Raw genomic sequence first — 21,205 nt, forward strand, 5'->3', positions numbered from 1 at the left:
CCCCTTTAATAGTCTTTTGTATCTGTAGAATGCTGGACCTTTTTCAAAGTTCTAGAAAGACTCATGTAATGCTTTTTCCAAATTCATATGGCTTACAGTATGTTTTCAGTTTCAAGAATTAAACATACCTTAGACTTATACTCACTGCTATCTACTTTATGTAAGCACACAGACTGGCAGTGACCAGAGGGGAGAGAAAAGGGAATTTCAGGGGAGAATTGGAAGGGTTTACAGGAACAAATTTAAAGGACACATGGACAAAAACTAGGAGGAGGGTGGTAATGGGAGGGAAGTGGGGAGGGTTGGGTGAGTGGGCTGGAATGGGAGTAAAAGGGAGAAAACTGTACTTGAACAATGATTAAAATAAAATTTAAAAAAAGAAGTGAAGACAATTGTGCATGCTATTTGAAAATTTACATTATATTTATATTTTTATTAAATAGCTCAGAAACCAAAGAAACATATTTAAATGTGTATTCCAAGGATAAAAGTAATTTTTTGAATTGCAACTTGTTTTTTAATTGCCAACATTAGTGTTATTCTTAAATAAAAGATATAAAACTAAACAAGATACATTAACTTTAAAAATTAAGAAACACCAGTGAATTTTTAATAAAAGATTATCCTTATGAATCTGTGAATTATTCCCTACTTTTAAAATTCAGGTCCTGTGTTTGACTCAAGAACTTTAGGATTGAACTAAAATATATGGTTAAGTCTGGGAGAGCAATGTTGCCAAATGTTTAGCATTTATCTAAATTACTACCTTATAGTCTCTTCAAGTCTTTCTGATTATTGATGAGTTTCAAAAATAAAAAGTGTATGCATTTTCTATTGTAGACATAGCAAATATGAATTTAGAATTATAAAGCTAAATAGAAAATATATAAATTTTTCCATACATGAAAATGTAAAATTTTAGAAATTTATCTCTTTTTTCTTAGCTCTTTTTTAAAATTGTTTTTCAAGTGCAGTTGTCTCCATTTTCCCCTGTCCCCCCTCCTCTGCCCGACCCATCCCCGCCTCCTATCCTTGATCCTACTACCCCCTTTGGCTTTGTCCATGTGTCCTTTATACATATTTCTTGATGACCCTTTTTCTGTTTTCCCCATTATCCTCTTCCCACCTCTCCTCTGGTTACCCACGGTCTATCCTTTATTTCAGTGTCTCTGTTTATATTTTGCTTGCTTATTTGTTTTGTTGATCAGGTTCCACTTATAGGTGAGGTCATATGATATTTGTCTTTCACCACCTGGCTTATTTCACTCAGCATAATGCTCTCAAGATCTATCCATGTTGTCACAAAGGGTAGGAGCTCCTTCTTTCTTTCTGATGAGTAGTATTCCATCGTGTAAATGTACCACAGTTTTTTTATCCACTCATTTACAGATTGACATTTAGGTTACTTCAGAAATTTATTCCTAAAGTAACATACAATTTACTGAAAATCATTAACTGATAAAAATTAATGATTTTAATTTAATGGCAGTTACAAAATGTGCAATATATTTTTGTAAGTACCCTCAAAATCAGCTACACTCAGAACAATGGTTAAATTTCAATGTATCTCAAAAATTAGGTTTGGACTTGGGACATAAGGTAGTTGGGAGATAAGGTAGTTGAAAAATAAGTAGATTAATATTTTACTTCCCTAATCCAAAGTAGTCATATTTCTATGGTATATTAGAAAGGCATGTTTCAAAAAATGCTATATAGAAGCAAGATCTTTTGTTAATACAGTGTATTTGGGCATTTCTATTCTATAAAGTTCAGATATTTAAATATTTGGGAATATCACATGCAATATTCACATGGTTTGTTCAAATATGTGATTCACCTTTACAGTAAACTGGTGTAATGACCTACAGTTTGATCTGATGTCAGGATGAGTCACCAGGGAAAATAGGTAATCAAAGCAAACAGTGAAAAGACACAAACATGTGGAGTAGAGAGAACTGATGACACACACTGAGTAGCTAGATGCTGAACCTTAAAATAGATATCTGCTAGAAATTATTCTGGGCCAAAGACGTGCAGGGAGAGAGTACCTGTCCTTTAAAGACAGCTCTTTGTGGACGTAACTGCCACTAATGTCCGCATGGTTTAGAGACCTCTCTCAGTCACGTGGGAACTTTTATTTCTCTTTCTGTGGTCTGAATGTTCACTGTTGTTACCTATTTGGACAATTATCATTTTAGGTTTTGGCTTCTTTTCAACATTTTCTAGATATATTCTTATTTGTTAATTTCAGTTTGAGACTCATAAATGTATTACATAAAACTCTAAGGCAACTATATCTCATTCATTGGTTCTTTCATTTTACTTCAAAAAGAGAAAAATTTTGATCTGAATCCTCATTATGTAAAGACAGCCTAAATCAGAACTGCCTTCTGTTAAAGACAAAACAAAATGAAATAAAACAAAATAAAACATATATGCAGAGCAATTTTTACACAAAATAAGACTAAATATGATGGATGACTGAATGCACTTGTATTGCCTCTTGTTTCCCACTCAGCCATGAGGACCCTGTGCTCCACCACCACTCTCCAGTGTGGCTCCTCACCTCTCGGACCATACCCACTGCTCAGTGTTTGAGACCTGGGTGGGCTGGTGAGAGGATTCCCTTCACAGGGACACACTGAGCACCCCCAAACACAGCTGCAAGCCTGCTAAGAGAAGGAACAGCTACTGCTGTGTCCTATTCCCACGATAGTCACTGTGTGTGTGTGTGTGTGGTGGGGGTGACTGCTGTGGAAGTGGGTGGGGCCAGGGTACCAGGCTGTAGAAGAGTGGACTGCTGAGGACTCATTCTTGGAAAGGGTCAAGTCAGGTCTTTCTGAGTCCAGGGTCCAAGCCCTGCAGCATGCCCCAGGGGCCCATCGGATTTCACCTGCAAAACACATATTGCAAGATAAAATGCCTGTGAACTTCAGAACAGCAACTGCAGAGGTTCACCCCCAAGCATGGGCCCCTGAGCCTGGCCCCGTGTGACTCACTGGCCAACACCGGGGAGGCTGGCCTGCCGGCCCACCTCAGCAGGAATGGCACTGTCGCTGATGAATGTAGAAGGAGAAACAATGTACTGGGTGTCCTCTCACTCTTTGCCTTGGACCTTCCTGCCCACAGGAAGCAAGTGTTTCTATGCTGGTCCAGACCTCAGTTTATAGCAGCAGCTTCTCATTGGGAAGGCCTGCCGGGCAGCACTTGTCCCACTGGGTGTGAGGGTACTTGGGCCTAATTCTGGGGTCAGGACCAGGGAGACCCTCACACCCAAGAAGCCACATTTCCCACTGTCGAGATAAATCAGGGTAGTAGTTTGGTCTTTCATCATTCTTGCTGGTATTTTGTTTTAATTTCTCAATCAGATCAAGGACTAGACACAGTGGGAAAGTGCTATTAGTTGGGCCCTTACAATTCCCTTAGAGTGGGTTTGGTTCTTGTTGAGCAAATCTGGGATGGTACAGAGGGAGAGACCTAAGGAGTGTCTCATCTCCTCCACCTCGGTCTCCGTCCCTCTGCCCCTACTCGAGCTCTTCCACAGAGACCAGGTTGACCAGTGCCCTCACTTCTGTTGGGTCCAGGATGCCCATGCTCCCCATTTTTAAACTGAAATGAAAAGGAAATCCTAAATGAAGCACTTGTGAAGCTTGTTCCCTTTTACTGGCTCTCAATAATGAATGAGTAGCAGAATCAATAAAAGCATACATACTATATTCAGAGTGTAATTACAGGACTTTATTCAGCATCTGGTTTGTGGGACCTGTCCACCTTCATGCCCTCATAGTTTATGTTCTGGTCACTCTGGGGGGCCCACACCCACACCCACACTACACTGCTTCTTGCTTTCATATTTTGCTCATACTACACAATATACTTTTGCTACATGGCTCATTTCTATCTGTGTCCACAAACTTGGCTCAGAGACCTTCCTCCCCATGCCTCCACCCCCATTGCCTAGGCAGGTTTTCTGATTCCCTCAGAATCTCTGTTCTGCATATCCTGTAGTTAGGGTACTTGGGCTATAATTTCAATTAATGTAATACATTGGGACACTCTATTTACATTTCTATCTTTTCCTACTAGACTATAAACTATACAAGAGCAAGAATAGCATTTTATTTACTTTCTAAGAACCAACCTCTGCCACAGAGCTTGGAATAGAAGAGTATCTCTATAAATAATTTTTTGAACAAAACAGAACATTTTTACATGTATTTACTTGAAGTCTGAGAGACTCAGAATAAAACTGATAAAAACTTTTAAAAATGGGTATGTTTGTTTAGAAATGTTTTTTATGGAAAAGGATTGACCAGACACTAAAAGCACCAAAACTACCTTTTAATCTGTTTATTTTAATCTTCTATTATGCCTTCATGTGGCTCTCACTTGGGCTAGTGAGTTAATTTTGAAGGGTCAGCTGTCACACTAACTTCTATGACCTTCATTCTATTCCTGGGCTACTTTGTTTGTGAAATTAAAGATTATAATGACAATGGCTAAGCAATAGTGATAAAAGAGCCTTGATTGAAAAGTTTCATAACTCAATGCTGGCTAATAATGATTTCAAGTACATTTTTCCAAGGGTTTGATGATCACGTGCATGATCAAGGAGAGGAAAGATGGGTTTTCAACTTGCTAGTTTGGTATTTCTAGGCATCAAATCTAGCTAGCTGAATTAAATATTCTGGTCAATTATAATTAATGCCTCTTGTTTCCAAATTATTCAACTATGTCATAGAAAATAATATTTGTTTGATCCTCTTATTAAATAGTATGCTGACAGCCTTATGGAATGACATGATTTTTTATTTCTGTAAATCACATTTAAAACATTATTGTGTTTTTTTATTTGTTTACTCAGTGGTAATTTGCTTTACTGTTTTCAATGTGAACTTCATACTTTTTGACTTTTCACTCAAAATTTCTGTGTGTCATCCATTCCCCAAATAAACAACTATGCCCAGAGATAGTGTAATGTTAAAGATAAATGTCAAGATACACAAATAATCTAGGAAAATAGTGAAAGAAAGTTTGAGGCTTACACTAAAAGATGGGGTTTGCCTCATGTTGAGGGCCGTACCATATTTTTTGGTGTTAACATGAATCTTCCAAGCATCATCTGACCTCTTTCTTTCCACTTTTCAGCATCATAAAGTTGTAATGTTCAACTCTATGTAGATAAATTCTGACTTGCCAGATTTAATTTCTCATTCTATTTTTATAATCTATTTTCTTTTTATATCTCACTTTGGGATATTTTAAATTTTCAAATTCAAGTGAACAAGAATAGACCAAAAATAGGTGTAAATTTAAAATTTAGGGTCTAGAATTGTTTATTACCAACTCAACATATATGTAGAGCTTTGCTCCATAAAATAAGATTGTAAAATATGGATGAATGAGTTTCCATTGTCTCCTGTTTCCCACTCAGTTGGTAGGACAGAGGGGAGGTACAACTCTTGCCTTCCTTCTACCAGGGTGATGCAGGACTTTGTAGAATCAAGACTGTATTCACAGCCACAATTGCAACCTCCCTTCTGCCTTCTGTTGCTCAGAGATCTGAGGTTCCACAGCAGGTCTGAACTTGGTCCACCATGTCTTACAGAGAAGCTGCATCATACTCAGAATAGAAGTCATCATCGCCTTGAAGACTCTTTCCTCACTATGACAAGTGGATTGTCTGTTGCTGTAAAGTTGTAGTCACAGTAACTTGGATGTGTTACAGGAAAGCTTCCTCTTTATTCTTCATCAAATCAGACCACTTCATGACAATTTCTTCTCTATGATGTTTCTTGGTTGAGTGCATAACTGCCCAACCAAGGATTTTTATGGAAAATTATCATGTGGTCCTGTTAAGATTTCTCCTCTACTTTTTTATTCATCTGTTCTTTTGACATCACGTTTATTTACCGTTCTTTGACCAGCCCTTTGCAGTGCTCTGTGGTTGCCTCTGCAAGGCTCAGTTTGGCCCTTTGGTGTGTCTAGAGTCCCTCAGAGTCCACCATTAATCTCCAACATTAACTGCTTGTCATTCTCCTGCTAGCATGCCAATGTCTCAGTGACCCTACACTGAGGATGTTGGCTGTCACTCTCCTGAGAGCACATCTTTCTACCAGATGCATCCCTTCCAAATGTCTGTCTAGGTGACTATGTCAGTATGGTTTTCTGTTAATGAGCCCCTTAATCTCTGGAGCACAGTGTCCCTACTTTTGTTTAACCTGCCTTAATGATGAGCATGAAACAAGAAATACATACTGTTTAATTCCCTCACAATACCAAGTAGAGTTCAGTCACACAGGTAAACATGAGGCAGAGTACCCCGAATGTTTCAGGCAGGGTGGTGTTTTCAGGGCAGAATTCATCCACAGACTGAAACAAATGCAGAGGGGGAAGTCAGGTGGGGCACGGGGCCAATTTCCTTGTTTCCCAACTGGGGAAATACACCAGATACCAAGGCAAGTCATGGTCTTGAATGTTGTCTTCAAGCCACTGAGGACTGAGACCACTGTGGGACGAGAAAGAGCAGCAAGGTCTTAAGATACTCCCAGTCCTGATGAGGACTGAGGAGCACTGAGGCTGGGCCTGCAGGATTAGTGCAATAATGGCTGGTACTCAGCGAGGCTTTTAAAAGTTCCATTCATATGTTTTGTTAATGTGCTTGCTGATCATAAGGATACAGCACAACCAACATACAAATCAAAGCTATTTTAACTTTTAAAATGTGCTTGACATTTTTGCATATGGCTATTTCAAGAGCAATCCCCATTCATTAATGTTGATGATCAATGAGAAGTGCCTGTCTTAGGCATGCTGACATATTTTATGGAGGAAGAATCTACCCTTTAGATTGAGATTGAAAATCTCCATAGAGGAGATTGAACAGATAAACATTCTGACTTGTTTCAAATCTCTGAGCTCTTTGGAAACTAGCTAGCAAAATTATTGTCCTTAAACCTGTTATTTGGTTTTTTTATGAGATTTGAAGTAGGAATAAGGAGAATGTTTCCCTTCCTGAAATGTTACATTTTCAACTTCTTTCCTGTCTTTATTGCATAACCTCACCAACACCCATGTCTGCTTTAGTAACATTATCTGGTGATCTTTAAACACTGGGCAGCTAGGGAAATTTCTGCACCCAGTAGTGACATATTAGGTCCCTGGGCTGACTGTTCCACTGAAAACAGCTAACAGTGCTGGATAAAACATGAGACGAGAGGAGGGCAAGAAGAAAGAAAATGAAAAGCAGAGGATCTAGATAATAGAAAACAGAAAGAGAAAATGTGAAATGGAAATAGAATTGGCAAGTATTTTCAGGCAAATAAACTTTCAAATTATTAAATATTTAAATATCGTCCTCCAACAAACAACAAAGGGAAAACAAAAATCCCCTTTGACAACAAATAATGTAAGCTTGGCGGTCTACCAGATCCCATGTTTAATCTGTTTTGTCAATTCCCATATTAGTTTTTAAAAAATAAAAGATTTATTAGGCAGGTACCTGGATTCTTTCTGAAAACATATAGATCAATAAACTTATTGTGGAACATTTCAAAGATATGCAAATGTATGAAGTGCAACGCTGTGTATCACTGACCCTCCTGGACCTGTCCTATAACTTCAATGTCAATTTAGGGCCCATTTTGCTTCACCTGAAGCTCATTCTTTCCTCACCTCCTGGATTGTTTTGAAGCCAATTCCAGACATCATAACAGCTGTAACCAGTGCTTACCTCTAAAGATAAGAAGTTTTGCAAAATATAACCTCAATACCATTTACTATATCTAAAAGTTTAATAATTCCTAATATCTAATATCCAGTTGGTGATCAAACTTCCTTAATAGTCTCAAAAATTTTTAAACATTTAATTTTCACATAGTAAGGCTGAGCTCAGTTTCATTCATTGGTTATGATATAAACCAGGGGTGTCCAACACTTTGGTGTCTCCGGGCCACATTGGAGGAAGAAGAATTGTTTTGGGCCTCACATTAAATACATTGTGACACATAATCATGAAAAAAATCTCATAATGTTTTAAGTAGATTTATGATTTGTATTGGGCCTCATTCATAGACATCCTGAGCCACATGTAGCCTGCAGGTCTCAGGTTGGACAGTCCAATGCTCTTTTCATTGCTAGGTCTTTTCAGATATCTCTATTCAAGATGCAGAGCAACCAAGAAATCTTTCAAGTTCTTTACCACTTAAAAATCTCCACACTGTGGTTCATGGCAAAACTCCTAGGAAGCAGTTTGTCAGTATATAGCAGAAATTGACCACATCCCCACAGATAAGCTTTGAGAAGAAGGATCTGCCATTGTCAGACCATTCTAACTCAGCCTCACATATTGTTGAATCAATGTGTGGAGTTGTGCCTTCCCCAGTTCTCTGGAAAGTAAATACTCTTAATCTATTTACAGGCTGCTTGACAGCATCCACATGTATTCTTCAACTTACTACACATACAAATATGTGCATTACTGCACACTGTTTATGGCAATTTTATACCAACATTTTATGGCCATTCTGAATGGATCAAGAGCTATGCAAAACTAGAAGGCTTGAACTTGAACCACAGGATATGATACAATAGGGAAAAGGAAATAATGAGAACTGTTTAGATGAACTCATAAAACCACTCAGCAATGGTTTTCTCCTTTTCCTGTTTCAATGATTAATCCTAAATTTCTTAAATCCTAAAATCTTCTGATTTTACTAAAGGTTCCGGTAATTCAATAATAATAATAATAATAATAATAATAATCTATTAAAATTTGAAATCCAGACTAACCTGGATGTAAGCTTGTGGTAGGTCATGCTTCATTAACCATACATAGCCTTTGAGGACCCCCTGGCTGAATACTCTTGAAATCCAGACAAATAAAGCAACTGGCAAATATAAATTTAGGGAAGTTATTGAAGCAGCTCATGAGAAAGATAGAGAAAAACTTGAGAGAGCAGATGAATACCATTATCCTTAACTCTATGTTTGATTTGAACACAATATAGCCACCTGTTACTTCTCAAAAGACTCAGTCATAGAAGCTGGTAGAACAAACTGCTTGTCTGAGAAATGGGCTGTGACACAATCCTGAGTAAGAGCCTTTCTCCTTCCATCCACCCACACCTCAGGAGCTCTGAGGTATAAGCTATCTGGTGGGCTTGGTCCCAATTTAAAGGCTGGAAGCACTTCATACACATTTGGACAACAAAGTACAAATTTCAAATGGCTATAGAAATGAACTTTTAATATGAAACCCATTCACAGAAGATGGAGTTGATTCTAGAGATCATTAAGAGTGGGCAGTTAAATTTACTTGTCTTGGAGATGCTTCAAAATTCATGATTATTTACATATTCGAACTTTCAATTAGAATGGGATACAATGCCACACTCCATTGATTCAGGTTTTACAAAGTGGAAACCTGAATATATAAATGAATAAAAATATTATAAAATACATAGAATATATAACTTGATTAGATTTTTTTAGACATGAACAGATTTAAATTTGTTGTTTTTAAACATTATTCATCTTTAAAGAATCTTTCAAAGGGAATGAATCTTTTCTCCCTGAGAGAAAAGATAATTGTGAAAATGATATTTGGAAGGGCAAATAAGAAGTCTATCACACTAAAAGTCAAATTTTTTTCTTGAATTACTTTAGGGAAAAGATTTTTAAGTATTTTCTATTATTTTTAATGTAATTTTAAAGTTATATTCAGTAAAATTCAATCTTTTTTTTAGTATAGTTTTGTAATTTGTGACAAATGTATAATGTTGTGTAATCATCACCATAATCAAGATACAGAAGAGTTCCTCATCCCCAGAAAAACCACCTAATAGTGACACTTGTAGTCAAAGCTTCTGCCTATTTGTCCCTCTAATTTTGTCTTTCCTAGAATGGCATACACATTAAGGTGAAATGAGGTCATAGGATGGGGTCCTGATCCAATAGGATTATTGTCATTATGAGGAGAAAATGACCAGGTCATGAGCATCCTGTTTCTCTTGTGTACACAGAGAAGGCTCATGTGAGCACAAAATGGGACAGAGATCACCTACAAGCCCTAAAGACCTCTTACTAGAAACGGAATTTGCTGGCATCTTGATCTGGACTCTAGTCTCCAGAACTGTGAGAAGATAGCTGCCTCCTCTTTAAGCCCCCACGTGTGATGTTCTCTTATGGCAGCTTGGGCAGAGTAATATCTTTGCTTCCTTTTTTTCTCATTTGAATATTTTTAATATATAATTTTAACATCTATTTCTAAGTAACGTATTTTGTTATTTTTAAGTGGTTGATTAAGGGATTAAAATACACAAGTCTAAACACAATTTTCTTTGAATTGAAAATCTTTTCCAAAAAATTTACCAATAATATAAGTACACCTTATTTATGGCAATTAGCACATTCTATTTTTTAAATATAGTTTATTGATTATGCTGTTATAGTTGTCCCATTTCCCCCTTCACTCCCCTTTGCCCTGCACACCCTCTCCCACCCACATTCTACCCCTTTAGTTCATGTCCATGTGTCATATTTATGAGTTCTTTAGCTTCTACATTTCCCATACCATTCTTATCCTCCCCCTGTCTATTTTCTACCAACCATTTATGCTACTTATTCTCCATACCTTTTCCCCCCTCTCTCCTCTTCCCACTCCCCTGTTGATAACCCTCCATGTTATCTTCATTTCTGTGGTTCTGTTCCTGTTCTAGTTGTTTGCTTAGTTTGTTTTTCTTTTTGTATTAGGTGTGGTTGTTAATAATTGTGAGTTTGCTGTCATTTTACTGTACATGTTTTTTGTCTTGTTTTTCTTAGATAAGTCCCTTTAACATTTCATATAATAAGGGCTTGGTGATGATGAACTCCTTTAACTTGACCTTATCTGAGAAGCACTTTGTCTGCCCTTCCATTCTAAATGAAAGCTTTGCTGGATAGAGCAATCTTGGATGTAGGTCCTTGCCTTTCATGACTTGGAATACTTCTTTCCAGCCCCTTCTTGCCTTCAAGATTTCTTTTGAGAAATCAGCTGACAGTCTGATGGGAACTGCTTTGTAGGTTATTGTCTCCTTATATCTTGCTGCTTCTAGGATTCTCTCCATTTTAATCTTGGCTAATGTGATTATAATGCCTTGGTGTGTTCCTATTTGGGTCCAACTTCTTTGGAACTTTCCAAGCTTCCCAGACTTCCTGGAAGTCGATTTCCTTTGACAGATTGGGGAAGTTCTCCTTTATCATTTGTTCAAATATCTTTTCCACTTGTTGCTGTTCTTCTTCCCCTTCTGGTACCCCTATAATTCGGATGTTGCAACATTTAGAGATGTCCTGGAGGTTCCTAAGCTTCTCCTCATTTTTCTGAATTCTTGTTTCTTCCTTCTTTTCTGTTTGGTTCTTTCTTTCTTCCTTTTGGTCCAGCCCATTAATTTGAGTCCCAGTTTCCTTCCCATCACTATTGGTTCCCTGTACATTTTGCTTTATTTCACTTAGTGTAGCCTTCATTTTTTCATCTAATTTTCAACCAAATTCAAACAGTTCTATGAGTATCCTGATTACCAGTGCTTTGAACTGTGCATCTGACAGGTTGGCTATCTCTTTGTCACTTTGTTGTATTTTTTCTGGAGCTTTGATCTGTTCTATCATTTGGACCATTTTTTTTTGTCTTGACACACCTGTTATGTATGAGAGGCGGAGCCTTAGGTGTTCACTAAGGCAGGGCAACCTACTTGCTGTGTTTTGACACCGTTTGTGGGGGAGGGGTCTGAGAGGAGACAATGGTGCTTGCTCCACCCTCTGCCAGATTTTAGTCACTTCTGCATCTTCCCCCAAATGAAGTGGACCCTTCTGGTGCCGATTCCCATGTGGGTTGGCCTGTGTAAGTTCTAGGACCCTGTGGGTCTCTCCATCGAACTCTCCTGTGAGGCTGGGAGTTTCTCCCGGCACCTCAACCTCCACAGGTGTTTTCAATTGGTATTTTGAGGCTTTATTTCCCCACACTGGGACGCTGGGTTGCGCAGTCTGTCTTGCTCCCCAGTTTCTCCTGGTTTATCTGTGCTTGAATGTGGGACTGCCCAGTCAGCCAGCTGACATGTACGTCAAGCCCTTCCACAATCTGCCACCTCATTGGGTCTGCCTGCTGCCACTTTGCTGCAAGTCCTCTTCACCTGGCCACGTGACTCTGCCCCTCTTACCCGTCTGGATGAGTGTTTCTTCTTTAACTCCTTGGTTGTTGAACTTCCATACAATTCAATTTTCTGATAGTACCTGTTGGGAACCGCCCTGACTGGTATCAGAAGCTGAAACCCCCGCCTAGGCTAAGGCTAAGGGAACACCCTTGGAACCGTAAGCCAGCAAGGAGACAAAAGCTTATCTCCCTGGCAGGAATGCTGCTTCTGCTGCTTTATTCATAACTGAACCCCAAAAAGCTTGGTCGGTTAGCCAAAGACGGGTAAGATTCCCCACGGGGGGAACGACCTAAGCCAGGCACGATCACTTTGGGAGGCCCCCCAAAAGAAGGATTTGGGGGGCTGCAGCAAAAGCGGGTGACGGACCCTCGCTCCTCGGCTTTGACATAGCCTGAGTTCTCATCGTCTGGGAGAAAATCTCCTTATTGCCTTAGTTCCTGTGCTAAGCCTGAAACAATGACAGGGTGGTGCAGCTCTGTGCTGAAAAGGGCAGATTCCCTGGGTGATCAGGCCTAAGAAAGAACATGTAAATTACTGTGAAACCTTCTTTGTTTAGAATGCTCTCAGTTGAATGAGAGGGGTCCAAGGAGGAAGTTTGTTCCTCAAAGTCTTACAGCTCTTTGACCCCGACTCAATAGACCAGCAGAGTTCCTTGTTTTCTATAGTTCCTTACTTCCCCCTGATAAGTACTGTACTTTACCTGAGTTATTATGCAAAATGAGCCCAATAAAAGCATGTATGGATGGTAAATCAGGGCCCTCCCCACTAGGGGGGTGGCCATTTCGTCCCTACTTCCCCACAGAAACTGGTCTGTCTCTGTGCATGTGTGTTTTTTCTCTCGCGTGTTTTTCGGCGAGCCATCCACAGCGTTCTGTGGTCACTGCTGGCCGGTGACCCACGTGCAACAAGTACCCGTTGTTTTTTTGTTTGTAAATCTTTGTTGTCCATATTTTGATTGTGTGAGGAGGCACAGTGTGTCTACCTATGCCTCCATCTTGGCCAGACGTAGCACATCCTATTTTTTAGTTCAGTTATTTTTGTTCATTTACATGTTTCATGCACCTTAATAAGCTCTAAGCTCTTTTTATACAGAACTGTGTTTTTATTTTACTGTATTTTTCAGTTAGTAGTTAGAAACTTCCCTAAACCTAATTGACAGTTGAAATATTCTATAGTTAAATAATGAAACAAAGAGATATTCAATGATATATTTCTTTTGATATTATAAAGATTCTTTCCTTAATCATGTTCCTAACATTATTATATAACATATGCTTATGTAGAAAATGTTTTCTTCATTAGGGTAATATGAGTAATTATCCACTTTTAAAGTCACAATTAAAAAGGCAGAAATTGGATATGTGTGACATATTTTAGAAATAAAACTCTTGTTGTATTCTGCAATCTGTTAATTCTCCAACAAAAAATACTGTTAGGTAACAAAGTGAAAAATATTAAATTGTCCCCCCTGAAACATATCTTAGCCATCACCATGTCTATAAATTCAACATCTAACATCAGATCTTAAAAGAATTCTTTAATAGGCACTCATAGATATTTTCTCATTTTAATATTTTCTAAAAATAAAATAATCTGAAAATTATCTGTTAACACCACTTGAAAAGAAAATCTGTAAGGACTTTTGTCTTGCTTTGATTGGAGGTTAGTTTTTTTAAAAACATTTATATCTATAGTCATCTTGACATTAACCTTGTATCACCAAGTGGCACATGCAGTCAAGAATATTGTATGTCCTGCCCCATAGTGATTCCTGGGGTGTTATAGTTGCTGACAGGGGAGCAGAACAAAGAAAAGGTGGACAGCAATTTGAGGGGTGGGTCTCTGAGTGATCAAAGGGCTCTCATTAGACTCAAAGGAGTTCCAGCATCAGCCAACTGTTGGCCAAGAGTTTAAAAATAACATAGAAGACAATGGAAAGGTCTAAAGCTCCAAGGGGTGCAGATCTGGTGATTTTTGGTGAGAACCAAACATAATAAAAGCTAGAGAATAAGAATTTAATTAAACCAGTGTTTTTCCCCTTAATTTCCCCCATGTGTGTGGACTTCTCTTCCTTTTTTTCCTTTTGAGTCACACTCTTCACACATACTCACTCTCACACTCACACACACACCCTTCTATAAACACATTCATTCAGTGCCTTATTCTTGTCTGTACTATTATCAACAATCCTGGAAGTTGGTATATTGATCTCCTTCAACCCAAGTAGACAAAATGAAGATTTTAATAAAATTATAAATCAATAAACCAGAATTGGGAATAAGATATCTCAGCAGTGCTCCTGTAAAGGGTTTGGATATTTTATGCTATTTATTATAAATATGAAATGTATACTCTGAGAGCTCCACGAGGCTGCAGCAACTGTAATGTCACACCTCGTGATGAAGATTCCAGTGTGTTTCAGGCAACTTCCCCATCACCCAATCTAACGTGAGTGCTGCAAAGGGCCAGCTTGACTGCACAAAATGAACTGAAAAATTGAGTCAATTAACAGGCTAATTCAGGATAGAGGACCCGCACAATATGAAAGTCAGTTTTATGGGACTTTGTAGACGGTAGAATTGGTAGTCTGTTAAATTGTCCCTCGGTCAGTGTGTGAAACAAGAACACAGTCATTTCATTTAGAGGAAAATGAATGGTGTGTCAGCCTCCCACATCCAATGCCTGAGCCAGCAAGGCACATTTAATGCTGCCTAAGAGAAAGCACTCTGCCCTCTCAAGGCCTCATTGTCTCTGCAGATCCGCAGATCTGTCAGTCTCTTCCAATTTCTCCTGATTGTGGCTGGGGGACAGCCCCCACCCCTTCACTTTGAATTTGATTCATTCTTCATACCTGACTCTTCAGATGGTGTGATTCCTGAGCCCGAATTTTGTTGGAATGGTGCCTTTTCTCTCCATGTTATACCTGAAGCTTTGGGTGGTTGTGCCCCACCCAACCCAGGCTTTGCCCCTAATGCCTAGCCTCAGCCAGATACACAACCTTCAGTTCACATGCTTTGAGAGTGGTGTTCTCATATCAAATGTCTACCCTGAGCTTCTGCATCTGGACAAAAACGCTGCTATTACTTATTTCTACTTTGTAAAGCCCTGAAGTTGACAAAAGTCATATTTGATCTTAAGCTTCTGCCTCTCAGCCTCCCACACTTTACCCAACACAACCTAGCCTCCCACTATGGCTCTGGGTGAAGAGCTCTTGGCCATCACAGCCCTCCCCTGGGCCATTGTGGAGTTCAATGTAGTGTCATGTCAGTACCATGATGATTTAAATCTGTATTTTACAGATTTTTATCTGGGCATGAGACTAAGACTCAGCCAATATTATCCATATCATGTGTTTTCATTCAACATTATTTTGGCTAAATCAGTGTCTTTTGGTTAAGTTAGAAAATAACCATGAAATGACACAGACAAGTGTGTGGAAAGTGAGGACAGAACATGTACTAGGCACAGGAGTATGGAGGTATTACTGAATTTGTGAAATACAGGAACAGAAAACAAAGGACCAGGAAGACCCTGAAGTGTAGAATTGCTCTTTCTGTAAGGCATGAGAATAGAATGGTAAATGTCAGAGGGAATATAGTTGTTTATCAGATATTGGTTTATCTTCCAGGTGAACGGAGTCAAGTTCAAATTTGTTCCAGATACTCAGAATTAATTTCAAAATTATTCATGGTACTTTTGCAAAGTTGTCTTGTGTCTCAAAGGAAATTATAATTTAACATGACAGAATAAAGAAAACTAATATATATGACATTTTAAAATGCATGCTTTATTCTTCTTTTGGCTTCATAATAAACTTATTTCAATATTTAATTTCTAGACAGTGATAGAATTAGACATATATTTAATGCAAATATATCTTAGTTTACTAAAATTTGTCTTACTAAAAATACTAAATTTGGCATCAAATTGGAAACAGCATCTCTTTACACTGGTGTCCTTTCTGTTTCTTGTAGGATGCCTTTTAATCTGTTACTTATTAAATATTACATGTGATGTTCTACCACTCTTTTAGCTATTAATGTATTATCATTGACTAGCCCCTGTTACTCTTCAGTTATTTATTCTTTTTAAAAGATTTTATTTATTTACTTTTAGAGAGAGGGGAAGGGAAGGAGAAAGAGAGGGAGAGAAACATCAATGTGTGGTTGCCTCTTGTGCATCGACCCACTGGGGACCTGGCGTGCAATCTAGGTGTCTGCCCTGGCTGGGAATTGAACCAGAGACCCTTTGGTTCACAGGGCAGCACTCAGTCCACTGAGCTATACCAGCCAGGGCAAAAGTATGATTTTTAAGCTTATGTTCATGCCTCTAGCAACTAAAGATATTATTTTTACTTGCATGGGAATAAATAAAATAATAAATGAGATCACTTTTAGAGAAATTAAGAGACAAGTTCAATGACACATTATATATAAAAATTGTATGAAAATATTAAAAATGTGAATTATATATTTTGTTGGTTTTAGACATATAGATACCTTAAGTATGCATATTCTCAGATCTTTCTAAATATTATTGAAACTACTCAGGATTCTGATAATCAAGTGTAAGATGCCTTACATGATATAACCAAGTTATTAATACTTGGTCTCAAGGCTTCTACTATTGTCTTCTCACGCTCTGTTCTCATACAGCATCCAGGATCTTCTAGGAGCATAAGCCATGGAATTGTCTCTCCCATCCTAGGATCTTGCAATGGCTTCCCATTCACTCTGACTAAAAGCCAACACCCTTACAGTTATCTACATGAACTACTTTGCTGCCACCCCCCACTCCTATAGTATCTGTTCATTTGCACTACCTGCTCCCTCAGCCTACAGTGTGATTTCCCTGGATTTCTCTGTGGCTCATTCCCTCACCATCTTCATGTCTATACTCAAAAATCCTATTCTTGATGCAGTGTAGGAGAGGAAAAAAATATTTCCTTTACCCCTTTATGTTCTGGATCTGGAGTGCTATGAATGAGACCAAAACACTAGATTAATAGGAGAAAATGTGTAGAGATTCTTTTTTTAAAAAAGATTTTATTTATTTATTTTTAGAGAGGGAAAGAGAGAGAGAGAGAGAGAGAAACATCAATGTGCTGTTGCTGGGGGTTATGGCCTGCAACCCAGGAATGTACCCTGGCTGGGAATTGAACCTGGGACACTTTGGTTCCCAGCCTGCGCCCAATCCACTGAGCTACGCCAGCCAGGGCTTGCAGAGATTCTTTTGATGTTAACATTCTTATATACATGAGGGATTCACAGAAAAGAAGTGAAAAATCAAGTAGATGGTCGGACAAGGAGCTTGTATATCCCCTTTTAACAAAGGGTAACACATTGTGGGAAGGCAATTAGACAAGGGAAAGGGGGTTTGGGCTCTAGAGGCAGTTAAATTGTGGAAGGGTAAATGTATTGGGGAAGTAACAATAGATCAGGGTTATTTAGTAAGGTTCGTTTAGGCAGATTCACCTTGGTGCTGCCTCCATCTCTGATCACAAAGGTTGTTCTCCTCCCCTTGTATGGGAGATGGGGGACACCCTCACAAGAAGAGTGTATGTTAACTCCACAAAGGGAAATTTATGCTCTGCTTTTAGGAAGAAAGGGGGAAGGAAGTGGGTTCTTCCTGACTTTGCTGCTTTTCAATTGACTTCAGCTTAAAATAACTCTTATGCCACAGGGATAACTTTTGGCATGGCGTGTTCTGATCCTCTTCACAGGGCACCCAACCAACATTTTAATATTACAATATTCCCAGTCTCTGTCTACACTCCCCTGCCCCCCCCCCCCCCCCCACAGCACTCCTTAGCATTCCTGGTCTCTCTATCTTCCTTCTCCTTTTTTTAAAACAGTATCTTTTGCCTTTTATTGTTTACTTTCTATCCTTCCTATTATCATATAGGCTCTAAATGGCACAAATTCTCTTGTTCTCTTGCATACCAAGTATTAGAATAGTGTTGAACATATAGTAAGCAGCCAATAATTACTTGTTAAATAAATGTTGTAAATGTGTAAGCACTCATGATATACAACCTACACATTCAAATATAGGCCTACCTAATAAGAGAGATAGGTTATGGTTTAAACTGTAGTTTTGTTCCAGTTTGTTGGTTTTTTTAAATTTAAAACATGTGAAATTTCTTATGCAGATTCTGAAATCTTCACCATTTCAGAGTCTTCAAAAGATCCTATTTCTTCTAGAATAAAATCAACTTGTTGGGAAAGGCTAGTAATTATGTCTGTGAAGCAGAGCCTATGTAAGCACCTAAACCTAATATGTTAGTTTACATCAGAAAAATTGGTGCTTTAGAAAATAATAGCAAATTTTATACTTCATTGCTTCCGAAATTGAAATACAGGCAACTGTTCTTGTTACTATAATAATTTGGGTAACTGAACATGTGTCTCCACAATGCTTTACTTTCCATGCCTGACAACATTGGAAGATACTCAACAAGGACCATGTGGTTTAGCATTGTGATTCACAGTTGATGATGCTCTCTTTTGTGTTTTCGAAGCTGACAGCCCTGCCCTAGGGTGGAAAGTATGCACCACAATTACCTGCCCTTTCTACGATGGGAACTTCTATAGAACTGCTACAGATGCCCTTCTTGGTTTGGGGGTGGGGAAGAGTGGATCTGCAGAACAGCCTGCTCTTCTAAGGAGTGGTGTAGCCTCTTTGTCTCACAGCTCAAGTGATATTTTTGGTCCAAGCAAATAAATCTGTCTACCTAGTTTCACTTCTTCCATGTGTTCAGTAGTTTCAAAATACTTTAATTTCCATCCTTCTTTCTTCTAAAATATAGGTCTATGAAATTTATGATGTTTGCCTGGGCTCTTAAGTATGTGAAAATGTCAAATCAGAATGTTTGTTTCACATTTAATTTACAAATCCTTACTTTATAGTGGGAATTTACTACTAAGCAAAAATGCCAGACAAATATTAAAATAGTCTTCTGGTTATGATGACATTCACATTTAAAGGTAACAAGGAGCCAATGAAATGTGTGTGTGTATGTCTCAATCATGTACCACATTGTTTCTTTAATACTAATACCAGTGGTATTTTTCTACAAATAACAGATTTTTTTGTCCTTTCCTCTGGTGTCTATTAATTTTACCAGATAGAATAATTTTCAACCTGATGTGGGTTAAATCTTTAGAAAATAGATTTTGTCCAAAATAAGAAAGGGAATTAATTCTTTTTTTTTTTTTTTTGCTACAGGATAAGCCCAGTGTGGTCAAGTAAGCTGACACAAAAAGAACAGACAATGGAGTGTTTCAGAAAAGAATTGGTTCTTGATATTCTTTTACATGTAATCTGGTCCCTCTTTTCACATCCCAGTAATAGCAATATCACTACAACTCTCAGACATGGCCTCAGAATATGAGGGATTATTGGGAAGGGAGAAAGTATGTGTGAAGTATCAGTTTGGGTTGCTTTTGAGATAACAAAAATGGTGGAGAACATTTTAATCCCCTGAAATTGTGAAATGATGTTTTGCCTCATCTTTCTTCCCATTCACCTCAATTCTGCATTCTACCCAAATTCCAATCAATCCCTCGTGGCGGGGAATCAGGTGGATAGGTAGGCATGGGGTGATATGTCCAGTCTGAGTTTTTAAAATGTCATAAATGTTTTCCCCTATATTACATATTTTTTCACTCTAATTCTAAAAATGATGAGGCTATGAAAATCCCCATTTTCTTCTAAACAGGAAAATGTTTCTTCTTAAATGTTTTTTTATTGGTAGTAGGAGAATACAAAGGATTATACATTGCTTGATAATGTGTTTTAAGAATAGGTTATCTTGGAAGTTGTACAACATTTAGAGACAATGAATATTCATTATTTTAGTAAATATGTCAAATAAGTTTTGATTCCTCAACTCTTCCTTCATTTATTTCTTTTATGACTTTACTTGTTTTAATTTCTTGGCACCATGCACACCATTAAAATGTGTTAGTTTCAAAATAAACTTCCAAAGTATAAATATCGAAATCAACAGACTTATATTTTTTCTTGAATGTAAAGACATTTAAAAGTCACAAGCTTTCTTGTAATAATGGGAACAAAAAAGAACATCAAGCTCTTTTCCACTGTTTTTTAAATTTAAGTCACAGAAACATCATTCACATGTTGGAACAGCAAAGACAGTGTGTTGGCTAGAATCTGGACGCCCTGGGCTGAGGGGATCATTGACAGCAGGATGGTCACTGATTCACCTTCTCGGTTCACTTCCTCCTCCTTTAGTCTCTGGTCCAGCCATGGAAAGATGTCCACCAGCAGCTCTGCACTACACAAACCCTGGCACAGGCTCCTGCAGAAGGGCACTAATTCTCTCCTGAGGTTTAGAGGAGAGATCAAATATACTCATTTTCTAAAATCATGCTGTCATGCCTCAACCATGGAAGACAACGCTTATCATCAGTCTGGTCATGCCCACCCTGGCGTGTAAACCTGGGTGCAGTAAGTTAGGGGAGGAGAATTCTCAGAAGAAACGAAGCAGAAAATAGATGCCGGGCAAGAGGAAGCATTTGATGACATTACAGAGGCAAAATAATTGGGTAAAATCCTCATTTAATAAATGAGAAAACTGAGGTGGCTGGAGAATTCTTCAACTTTCCAGTCATTTGGTAAATAGTGACTCCAGCCAGAAAAGTGTACTTTTTTTGTAAAATTATTTTACTGCTTTTAAGTACAGTTGTCTGCATTTACCCCCACTGCTCCCCCCTACCCCAGATTGCTCATTAATTGACAGATGGGTGGATAGGATGGAGTGTGGGAGGTGGGGGTGGGTAGGGGAGGGGAGAGTGGTGGGGGGAAAATTGGGACAACTATAGTTGAACAACAATAAAAAATAAAAATAGTAAAATGCTCATTTTAAAAGGAAAGACATTTTAAAAGGAAATTTAATTGTATTAATTATTTGTTTTATAGTGCTTTCACATGTCTATGTGCTGCTTCTCTCTATTTATTTACCTTAACTCAAGCTTATACAGGTCAATATATATCCA

Source organism: Phyllostomus discolor, chromosome 1 (genome assembly GCF_004126475.2).
Source record: "Phyllostomus discolor isolate MPI-MPIP mPhyDis1 chromosome 1, mPhyDis1.pri.v3, whole genome shotgun sequence".
NCBI classification, from domain to species: Eukaryota; Metazoa; Chordata; class Mammalia; order Chiroptera; family Phyllostomidae; genus Phyllostomus; species Phyllostomus discolor.